We start from the raw sequence: 12196 nt of genomic DNA, 5'->3' as shown, positions 1-12196 counted from the left end.
TATATTTTGTGGCTCGACTTATACTCGTTTTGTAGTAGCTTGTCTACCGATGTTTCCTACAACATGTAAGATATCGTAGCTTTTCGGTTTCTTTTGCCCTGTCCGTTTTTGCATAACTGTCCAATGTTTATGCAAAAACTTTTGTGTCATAGGACATTCATCCGGCTACAATCGATTTGTTTCCCGTGCGCTCCTAAAATCGCCTAAATGTAGACATCATTTTTTCGTGATTTCGTAAGTTTTTTTTAACAGGGTTCATTGGATTCCAATAGGAGCTTTCTAAGCTTTTCATCGTTTATATCGTTTTCAAAGTTTTCAATGCTGGCGATGCCAATGGCTTTCTACCTAAGGTTCTCTCGATTGAGTGTGTAGTGGTGCGGTTGTTAAAAATAGCTATCTCTGACACTGTCACTTTCGTAGCTTTTCGTGGCTAGCTTCCCTGCACCGTGTGGCACACGCGGTTCACTTGTACCTCGGTTTTGCTTGGCTTGGTGCGCTGGAACGATGAACCAAAATACCAACACACACAAAGGGCTCGTACCGAAGCTAAAAACCAAAACCGCGGTGTGCGTTGTCACTGGCGCATGGGAAGCTTGCTATAATCACGTTTGTCATAAACGCTTGTTTGATTACAAACGTACAAACATATTGTACGATTAAAAATATTCTTTTGGTGAAAATTGCGTTTTTTATTTCTTTTGGAAATCATATCATTTATAATACATTGCTTTCATCATAAGACTTTCTTTTGTGCTGACGTTATAAATAAACAAAGTCGATGTTATGATTTGAAAAAAGTTCTACCATTGTTATATTCTTTAGTAAGAAAGGCTCTATCTCACCCCAGGTGGGATTAAATCGGGTTTTTTGGGTTCGAGTTTTACAAATTTTAGCATCTTAAAAAAACCAGAGATTCCGAAAAATTTGCAATGTTTTATATTTTAGGGCATGTTACGGAATAACAACTTCTCAATAATTATTCTAAACATAGAGTTCATCCAAGCTTTCACCCTCACATATAGCATCGCCCCTGCACTTTCAGATAAAACTGCATTCGTGTCGGATTTCCCTTCATTTTCCGTTGGCATTAGTATTCTCTTTCAAAACACTATTACACCCAACGTTGCGAGGGAGGGGAGGGGAGACCTACTAGTTCCCTCCTGCTGGATATGATGAAAACCTTTCTCGCTCTATTAAATTATTCATCAGCTCCCTCGGCTTTGCTACAGTGTCCCGGTTCCTTCTGCTATGGCGGAAAAGTCGCCCACACACATACACACACTCACGGGACGGGTGGTGGGTGGGTGATGCATTTGCATTTGTCCAATGTCAACCAGACAGACAGACAGACAGACGGTGGACAGAAACGCGGTTCGTGCGATTCGTACCATCCGTCTATGGCGGTGACGAGTGCTTGGGTTGAAAGTGCGAGCAGGTACGTTCCGGGGGAGGCACTGGGTCACATATTTAATGTGGCCTCTGAAAAGCTACATATAAAAACGTAACTTAATCCACCTTTAGGTGGTTGGTGCCTTCCTCTCATTTATAGAGTGATTACAATCCCCTAAAGTGTCCACATGATTATGGATCTCCCCTAACATGATCGCAGCACCTAAGAGGTCCAAATAAAAATAAGTGACGAGTAAAAAAACAGACTTCCTACAGACTTTTTGTCAAGATTATACAGACACCTCCTTTCAGGAAAATGGCATCCCTCTACAAGGCTTTTTTTGTGGCGATCAGACGGGACCATTTGAGGTTATGTAAATACAGACCATTTTTTAAACTGCTTGTAATTTGAGATAGGTAAGTCAGATCTTGAAAATTCTTAATCCACAAGAAAGGTCTTCTCATATGCTTTCTAAAAATATATAACATGTGAGGGTTTCATGAAAAAACCACCCTTTTTACCATAATTTTAATTTAATATGAAACAGTTTTTTTAACATAACTTATTAAATACATGATAAAACTATATGAATTTAAATAGCAAGGTAGGGGACGTTAAGACGGATCGATTAAAACCTTTCCGGCCAAAATCGGTTGAGCCTGTGACGAGATATTCCAGTGACATTGATTTGGTACACATGTCTACATACAGCCAAACACACAGACATTTGCTCAGCTGGTGATTCTGAGTCGATATGTACAAATGAAGGTAGGTCTAGGAGGTCTAATTAAAAAGTTCATTTTCCGAGTGATTTTATAGCCTTTCCTCAGTAAGGTGAGGAAGGCAAAAAGTACATTCCAATTCCAATGCCATAACAACATTGAACAAAATAATCAAATGTTTCATAGTAGCCAACGCAACTATTGAAATCCTAAACATAATAAAATACTCCCCCCCATATTTTTTTTTTCAAAATCAAATACTTTTAACATTTATAAATTCTCTATTTGAAAAATGTTTTTTGCTAAAAAAAAAAAAACTGAAAAACCAAATCTCCACAAAATTGCAGGGGTCAAAACAAGTCATTTCTAGAACTACAAATTTTAATTGAAAAAAAAAAAAAAACTTGTACAATCGATTGTATACTATTTGGAATAATATTATATCTTATATTGAAACAGTTTCTTTGATTTTTTTGTCTCAGCTTTTTATAGATTTTGAATTCTGGGACTACAAAAAACTAAATTCAAGTAAAACAAATGTTAAAAAAAATCATTGATACCTAAAAATCGTTAAAAATTGTTAATTCCAAAAACTGGCGTGACTTTACCCGGGCAGACAGTAATAACAAAATAAATGCCATTTCAATAACAAATACTGTTAAAATAACAGACAATGTTATGGAATCTTCTTGAAAAATCAATGTTTGCATAAGAGTTGGATAACAGTTTATGTTATCATAACAAAATTTGTTATTGGTCTGATATTGATTGACAGCAAAAACAACTTGGGAAAAACATTTTTTGTTATGGAACAATACCGCCAACTGTTATTGGAATAGTTGGATTAGTTGTTAAAATAACAAAAAATAATAACAAAGATTTGTTCGAAGAATAACAAAAAATGTTATTAGTCTGTTAATACAATAACAATCCAATAACAAAAAAATCATAACAAATCTTGTTACAAATAACATAAAATGTTATTTGCCTCCCAAGTTATTTCCGTCTGCTCGGGTAATAGATATTGTGTTTCTTTCAAACTTCAGATTAAAGTTTGCTAATTTAATTGATTTCGTCTAATTGAGCATGAGTTATGCTATTTTTAATGTTTCATTTGAGAAATTAACCATTTCCAGCGTTTTTTTAAAGGAGCAATAAACAAAATTTCATTTTTTGCTTTTTGAGTATTTTTGACACCACCTTTATCAAAACACGCTAAAGAATAGTTTTTTTGAACTTAAAAAAAAAAACTTCAGATTTCATGTTTGTTTTACTAAGTTTATTAACTTTTATTTATGTTTATATAAGTTTGAAGTTTTGTTATTATAAAGTTCCAAATTTATATAGACATTTGTTTTACTGAAATTGCCTTTAAATCTGAAGATATTTTTCTTTTCACTTACACTTAAACTTGTAACTAAGAAATTAATTATAAGTGTTTTCATTGCAAAATTGTCCTTACCAAGCTCAAAATGGTTCCATACCATTCCATTTATAGTTTCCAGAGTTTTTTTTTGAAAAGGTCCTATTAGCTATTGTTTTTCATATGTTTATAGAACCTTATATAAAAAAAGTCGAGTTTTATTCTTATTTTCAATTTAAAAAAAAAACCTTCAACCTAGCAATGTTATCCAAGCTCTCAATCTCACCGCGGTTTAGCATGAGCATGAGCATGAGCATGAGAGACCACAAGCTCTCAATCTCACCGCGGTTTACGGTAAAAAGTTATGACAATGCTGATTGCAATTAAAAATGAAGTTTTTTATTGTTTTGTTAGCGGCGATTTTCACGAATTTGCTAACAAGTGAAAGGCTAAAAAAACATTATTTTTTTTCTTTTTTTTATATAAATAATATCAATGTTCCAAAAGGCTTTGGTTAGTATTAATATTTTTACACTTTTTGGCTTGTAGATATTTTTCTGATACCGTCATCTGATGCGAAACAGAGGGCGAATTAAAACAGTTGTTTGAGCCATATATTTGCACATTATTTCGATATTTCTGACTAGATTTAACAGACACAGACCAAGATGACGCTTCTTTTTTAAGATTTATGTCGTGACACACAGCCTTAAAATTTGGCAAGGTATGTGTGAATTTGAAGGTAAATGTGTTTTTTTGGCTGTTTTCAAATTTTGAATTTTGTAGCTACAGACTCGAAAAAATTTGTAAAACTAGAATAATATAGTCCAGACTCGATAATCCGAAGGCCTTGGCGAAATTTCACTTCGGATTATCGAAACTTCGGATAATCGAATCACATTTTTTGATCGTTGTCCTATTTTTGATTGTTGAGATTAAGTATGACTCCCAAACTGCTCTAAAGTGATTAAGAATTTTTAAATCCAATATGGCGGCCAAAAAGACGATGATAAAATATTGAAAAAAAAATCATTTTTTAATTTAATAGGCAATTTACCAGTCAAATTTGACTAAAATTGGGTCACAGAACTCAATTTTGATGTTTAACGAAAGAAAATAAAAAAATACATAAATTTTTTTTGTTCATGATTCGATTATCCGATGTCCCATACAAACCTTCGGATAATTGAAACTTCGGATAATCGAGTCTGGACTGTATATATATTTTGTAATAAGTCCGAAAAATTGAAATTTTGCCTGAAATTTTAAATTTATTTTCATAAATTTCCCCCTCCCCTTCCCCCTTGATCTCGACCAAATGAGTTCAAAAATTTAGAAATAAATTTGCTGAATTTGAATGTTTTTGCTTTGAGCAAATTTATCTAAACTAGTTTCCCGAGCAGACGGAAATAACTTGGGAATAACTTTTTTTGATGTTTGAAAATACTTTGCCAATAACATTTTATGTTATTTATAACAAGATTTGTTATTCGTCGTTATGATTTTTTTTGTTATTGGATTGTTATTGTAATAACAGACTAATAATATTTTTAGTTATTCTTCGAACAAATCTTTGTTATTATTTTTTGTTATTTTAACAACTAATCTGATCATCCCAATAACAGTTGGAGTTATTCTTCCATAACAAAAAAGGTTATTCCCAAGTTGTTTTGGCTTTCAACCAATATCAGACCAATAACAAATTTTGTTATGATAATAAAAACTGTTATCAAACAATTATGCAAAAATGGGTTTTTCGAGAAGATCCCATAACATTTTCTGTTATTTTAACAGTATTTGTTATTGAAATGGCATGAATTTTGTTATTACCGTCTGCCCGGGTTAACAAATTAATACAATCAAACGATGTTGTAGATGAAAAGAACTCCCCGAGCAGACGGAAATAACTTGGGAATAACAGTTTTTGATATTTGAAAATACTAGGTCAATAACATTTTATGTTATTTATAACAAGAATTGTTATTCGTCGTTATGAATTTTTTGTTATTGGATTGTTATTGTAATAACAGACTTATAACATTTTTAGTTTTTCTTCGAACAAATCTTTGTTATTATGTTTTGTTATTTTAACAAATAATCCGATAATCCCAATAACATTTGAAGGTATTCTTCCATAACAAAAAATGTTATTCCAAAGTTGTTTTGACTGTCAACCAATATCAGACCAATAACAAATTTTGTTATGATAACATAAACTGTTATTAAACCCTTATGCAAAAATTGATTTTTCAAGAAGATTCCATAACACTTTCTGTTATTTTACAATATTTGTTATTGAAATGGCATGAATTTTGTTATTACCGTCTGCCTGGGTCATTATAAAATAAAATATACTTTGTCATGCTTAGTACAAATAAACACGAGCTTAATTGAATTTAAATATATTTCATCGAAAAAATCAACTTAAATGTGTATTTTTCTTATATTTTTGGTAAAAAATTGTATTAATTTGTGTCCTAAATGTGCAACTCTGTGTAATCACACTGGACAGCGGCCATTCGAGCACGACCGGCCTCATTCCGGCCTCGTCCGGAAACCGGACAGATGGCCCAGGTTCAGTCGGCAGTTCTATGTGAAACCCGTCCGGGCACGAGTCTCTGGTATGAGCTAATTGTCATCGTCACAAAATGTTATCCGACAACGCCGTATTACCGGACAGAAAGAGCGAACGGACAGACTGACGGTGAATATGGTTTTAAATTTTTTTCTTCTTCAAATTACGCTACCCCGGTCATGTCTGAAGTTGCTGGAGCGACAGTAACCAGGCTGTCATTACCGGGGGTCACAGTGTTGCTGGCAACACTGCCAAGCTGTCCAGAAAGTGTGCATATCTCGTAGTACCTGGCAGTAGCGGCAACAGGAAGCCACATTTACATTCAGCTAGCGGAGCATAATTATGGGTTAATTTGAAGTTTTTTAAAACAAAAGAATAATTAGCCACGACACAACAACGGCACAACGGACTGGCAGCACTGCACTGCAGTGACACTTGTGCGGCGGCATTGTCCAAAATATGTTTCTGACATGCCAAAAGCAAGGTAATTTACGGTGCTCTGGACTCACATACACACGTGGCACACTGCACGTGTAAGGGGGAGCTTAAAGTGGAACTGTGAAATGTTCCTTATAAATGTTAATCATTTAAAAAACATCGAACGGAATTTTTGCTTCAACGGCCCTGTTTGCTCGGCATGCAATTTAGATTCAAAACTTTTTCCCCCGCACAGAGCATCTAATGTTCAAGCTAAAAAATTTAACGAATAAAAAACGCTTCCAATTGGCAAAGCTCGGAAAAAACTTTTCTCAGCAAAAACGAAGACCAACAAAAGTAAAACTAAAATTTGCCATAAAGCCCGCCCCGACCAGAGTTTAGTTTTAAGCGGCCGGTAAAAAATCCGTGATGTCGTTACCGCCGTGGAACTTTTGGTCCAATTTTCCGGTCAAGTACACGTGGAAAGTTCGTGAAAACTGGGCGCGCTAACGTGTTTTTTTCGTGTGCATTTTGTGGACCAACTTTGGCAGGCATTAAAATTCATTCCCGTTTCGATCCAGAGTTTTTGGTCAGATGAGCAACAGGGACGGTGAAAATAAAAAGTCCGAAACAGACCGTAAACCACAAAAAAGTGGCCACTGAACTGGACATGACTCGGGGTGTCATTACCCAGGGCAAGGGAGAGAGAGAGTGAGGATAAAATATGTGTACTTTTGCCAAAATAAAATACGTTTCTAGAAGAGTGATGTTCTTGGCTGCTGTTACAGTTCACAGTTTTGGGGGATTTTTCATCGAGCGTACTCCAGAAACATACTTTTTGCTTTTTGCTCTCTTTAAAATGTTCCCAAAGACTGAAAAAGCGACATTACACCAGAATAGTGATAAAATTACACATCTTCAGAGGTAAAATTACACATTTTTTTCTGCCATAAAAGATGTACGCCTTTTTAGATGAAATTTTACCATGATTTTTTTTTTCTGTGTACTTTATTGCAAAAAGTTATCAGTTTTAAATTGTGAAGTGATTAGAACTCGCTTTTATTGTTATAACTGCTGACAAAATTGAATGTTTCCTTCTTTAAAGAAAGGAAAACTCACTTGACTTGCTGACAAAAGTTGAGTTTTCCCTTCAAAGTTGATTTATTTTTTTCTTTAAAGCAGGGAAGTCTTTCAGTACTGCGGACAAAAGTTGAAATTTAATCCCTTTAAAGTTGAATTTTGCCTTCTTTAAAAAATGGACAACTCTCTTGACTTGTGGACATAATCTTTATTTTTTTTTTGAAAAAAAAAGGTCGATTAAAAAATCCCTTCAATCAAGATGGTTGGATTTGTAATAATTTTTGTTTTGATAAAGTGCACCCCCGTAGTAATTCCACTTTGAGTATGATTTGTGCAAAGCTGCTTTTCCCGGGCAGTCGGTAATAACAAAATTCATGCCATTTCAATAACAAATACTGTTAAAATAACAGGAAATGTTATGGAATCTTCTTGAAAAAATTATTTTTTCATAAGTGTTTAATAACAGTTTATGTTATCATAACAAAATTTGTTATTGGTCTGATATTGGTTAAAACCCAAAACAACTTTGGAATAACATTTTTTGTTATGGAAGAATACCTCCAACTGTTATTGGAATGATCGGATTAGTTGATAAAATAACAAAAAATAATAAAAAAGATTTGTTCGAAGAATAACTAAAAGTGTTGTTAGGTTTGCTTATAAACATCACAAGTTATCGCGATTTTACGAAAAAAAGTTTTGAAAAAGGTAATTTTTGCGTTTCTCTTTGTTTCGTCGTCCGTATCTGTCGCGGATGACGATGAACGGCCATGATCAAAGACGACCAACATTTTCAAAACTTTTTTTCGTGAAATCGCGATAACTCGTGATGTTTATAAGCATACCCCTTATGTCTTTATATTAAAATTTTTGTAATTGTCTGCTCTACAACTTTGTAGAACATTGTTACACTCTAAAAAATAACCATGCAAAGTTAGAAAAAACACGAAATTTTAAAATGAAAATTTTTGTTCTCAATGAAAAAATGACCCTTCTGGGTCAATGTAGATTCGAAAAGTACATTAAAATTCCCATAAAATGACATGTTCCAAAAAAATTTACAGTCAAATAACGGAAAATGGGAGAATTTTTGAAACTTTTTTAGTGTTTTTTCGATGAGAAATACGTTTTTTTTCGGAATTCTGAGTACGCCATCAAATCGGGCGTCTAATTTTACATTAATGTCCCTTTGACACCAAATTTCTATCTAATCACCGTTTCAGGCTGCAAATTATTGAAAAACACCTCTTTTTTCGCATGTTCGAAAATGGAAGGGGTCGTACCGCCCCTCCGTCACGAGATATTAAAAAATGGATTCGTGATCAGGGACAAAAGTTACCCCTAAGGACAAAGTTTCACGCAAATCGAAGAGGGGTCGGGGTAACTGCTGTGTGATTTGGCGGAGAATTACCCAAATAACATAAAATGCTATTGAACTAATATTTTCAAATATCAAAAAATTTTTGTTCACACGTTATTTCCGTCTGCTCGGGTTTAGCTTTATTTTTCAATAGTGGCCATTTTTGAAATGTTGAGAACATTTCCTATATTTTTTTTCGAAAATACCTGCTTTGAAAAATACAGCAACAAAAAATGGATCAGGAAAAATGTTATTTTTTTGTTATAGCACTCAATATTTGAATGCCAATATCTCAACACCAATTGATGCGATTTTCCCTGTCAAAAATGAAATATACAAGAAATTTTCTTTTCTTTTGTTAATAATTTGAAATTTAAGCTTAACATTTGAAAAGGCAAAATTTTAAGCCATTTTCAAATTTTAGTATTGAATTTAAAATTCTTTGGTTTCATAGGGCAGGCCCTACAATGTTTATTGAAAATCAGAAAAACAGACTGCTTAGAAAGTTGCACTTTTTGCTGGGTCCAAATGAGGGTACTAGGTCCAAAAAAGGGACAGACGAATTGTAAGTGCAGCAAATTTAAATTTGTTCATTTCCACATTTATTAAAACATTCAAAATATTTTATCATGTAACTTCATGCTTTACATTTGTTTTTTTATGCAACATAAATAATTTTTTTATTTGGATGCTTGGTGAAACGAAAAAAAAATTATAAATTAATTTTGATATCCAATTTGGACCCTTTTTGATGTTTTGATAAAAGTTAAATTTAGTATTGCATGGTTTAAACCCAGTTCACAATACGGTAAAGAGATTGATAGCAGGGGGCATTGATAGAAGCGAGATTGTTTTGCATGACTAAAAACTGCAGTTATGTAAACATCCATCAAAAGGTTTGTTTAAATACTCCCAAAGAGTCATATTTGTCTCACTAAAAATGAGTTCAAATCGGAAAACAGACTGCATTATCGGAATCTTTGGACAATTTTACACTTAGAAGTTCTTAGTTTTAAAGTTACGTGTTGGAAGTTTAATTGGAAATGAATTCAAAAGTATCTTAAGATTTATAGGCATTTTTGTGGAACAAGTTTTCAAGTATATTTGCAAATTCTACAGTTCTGCTCCATGATCCCGAGCAGACGGAAATAACTTGGGAATAACATTTTTTGTTATTTGAAAATACTAGGCCAATAACATTATATGTTATTTATAACTAGATTTGTTATTCGTCGTTATGAATTTTTTGTTATTGGATCCCGGGCAGAAAGTTGCATCTTGGAAAAATCTACCCATGTTCGTAAAAACACGAACAAGTCAAGTTCACCCCAGGGTATGGTTAAGAGATAACCGAACATGGCCACGAACATAAATTGTTCGAGGCGTATCTGCGAAAAATCTTGTTGAGTTTATTTGACCAACAATGCCACATCAAGTTGAGTTTATAGTAGCAAACAACTGAAATCTTCCAAAAATCATATCAAGTTCATAAAGTAGATTTTGATCCCAAAAATAATTTTATTGGTTTTTAATGCACCCCGCCACAATTCAGACCGCCCCCCCTTCTTCCTCTTCACAAATATGAGTAATATTGCAGGAATATACGCACTTACATCAAAACAAGATTTTTCAAAGTTGAAAAATTATTTTACTTTAAAAACTCATTAAAAAATTGTGGAGAAAGCGTTGAATTGCCAAAATGTCACAATAATTTTCCAAATCACGAAAAATCCAAAGTCTCTATTTCTATTTTTTTTAAATTAAAAATAAAAGTTTATGAAAATATTCCTAAAATTGCATAAGTCCAAAAATCCACAAATTTTTTTCAAAAAGCCTGGTAATGTTTCTTATCAAAATAATTTTTCAAAATGTTGAAAAATATTCAACTGGCTTAGAGCAAAAATTTCGCAAAGTCCTGAAAATCTAATAAATTCTACCAAAAATCTTGTCGTGATACGGATCCCGTAAATTTTCTAAGTGCCGGAACGATTTTTGTAGGGGGTATATCAATAATTATTAAAAACCAACTTTCGAATTTCAAAATTTCAATGAAGACGTTTTGTTAGGGACATTATTTTAGGAACAAACTGATGTTTTTGTAAAAATCGGACAAAAATTTTCTGTAATATCGTCGATTTTTCCGAAATTTTGGTTCAAAGCAAAAATAAACATCAACATAATTTATCATGTTTCCAAACTCCCGAAAATTTTCTAAGTCCCAAAAAAATGCTTTTTCTGTAAAAAGTAAAGAATTAAAAAATATACGCAAAAATTTCAAAGTCCAGCATAAATAAAACCAAATTTTAAAATATCAGCTCATGAAAATTATTCTATGTGTCGGAAATTGAAAATTATGTAAGTGACTGCTAATTTTTCTAAGTCCAGCATAAATTTGAAAAAAAGTCAAAATAATCATTTCATGATGTTCGGGTAAAATTTTGGAAAAAATAAAATTTTCGAAATTCCAAAAAAACTACCACTAACAGCTCAATATCAACTGTAGATAATGCAGTATGATCATGGAATATACTTTCCATGATACGCAGTCGGTTTCATAAGTCGTCATAACTCGAGGAGTTTACAGCAAGATGCGAATAAACAAGCCAAGATAGTTCGAAGTTATCGCCACCAACTCACTTTCCGCCCGGGATTGTTATTGTAATAACAGACTAATAACATTTTTAGTTATTCTTCGAACAAATCTTTGTTATTATTTTTTGTTATTTTAACAACTAATCCGTTCATCTCAATAACATTTGGAGGTATTCTTCCATAACAAAAAATGTTATCCCCAAGTTATTTTTGCTTTCAATCCATATCAGACCAATAACATATTTTGTTATGATAACATAAATTGTTATTCAAATCTTATGCACAAATTGATTTTTCAAGAAGATTCCATAACACTTTCTGTTATTTTAACAGTATTTGTTATTGAAATGGCATGAATTTAGTTATTACCGTCTGTTCGGGATGTTTCATTTTCAATTCAGAGATTTGGAGAACCTTTCAACTGAGATACATTCATAAACCTTTGCAGGGAGGGTACATATTTCTACGTTTAGATTTTGCTAGCTGAGTGCTCCTTAAGGGAGAATAAATTTTGAGAAAAAACCCTCGTTTTGCATATTATAAATGACTTAGTCAGGTGTTCTATAAGGTTTTTTTTTAAATTGGTACTCCAAAGGAATAAAATAGTTTATATTGTATGAACATTGGTCTCGTCTTTAAAAATAAAAAAAAGTATAAATATTGAAATTACGAGCCATGGTTTCAACATTTTAATGAA

The 12196-nt window shown here is 32.8% G+C and overlaps 2 protein-coding genes across 9 annotated transcripts in view; both read right to left on the bottom strand.

Annotated features, from left to right (window-relative positions):
• The window catches only part of LOC120412866 (60S ribosomal protein L28), a 510937-nt gene that overhangs the window by 229757 nt on the left and 268984 nt on the right, over positions 1–12196 (bottom strand). The window lies entirely within an intron of this gene.
• Positions 1–12196, bottom strand: part of LOC120422922 (kazrin-like) — a 225603-nt gene that overhangs the window by 80745 nt on the left and 132662 nt on the right. The gene's annotated exons all lie outside the window — the stretch shown is intronic.

Source organism: Culex pipiens, chromosome 3, assembly GCF_016801865.2.
Source record: "Culex pipiens pallens isolate TS chromosome 3, TS_CPP_V2, whole genome shotgun sequence".
In the NCBI taxonomy this organism is placed as follows: Eukaryota; Metazoa; Arthropoda; class Insecta; order Diptera; family Culicidae; genus Culex; species Culex pipiens.
This window is presented reverse-complemented; position numbering and strand designations above follow the sequence as displayed.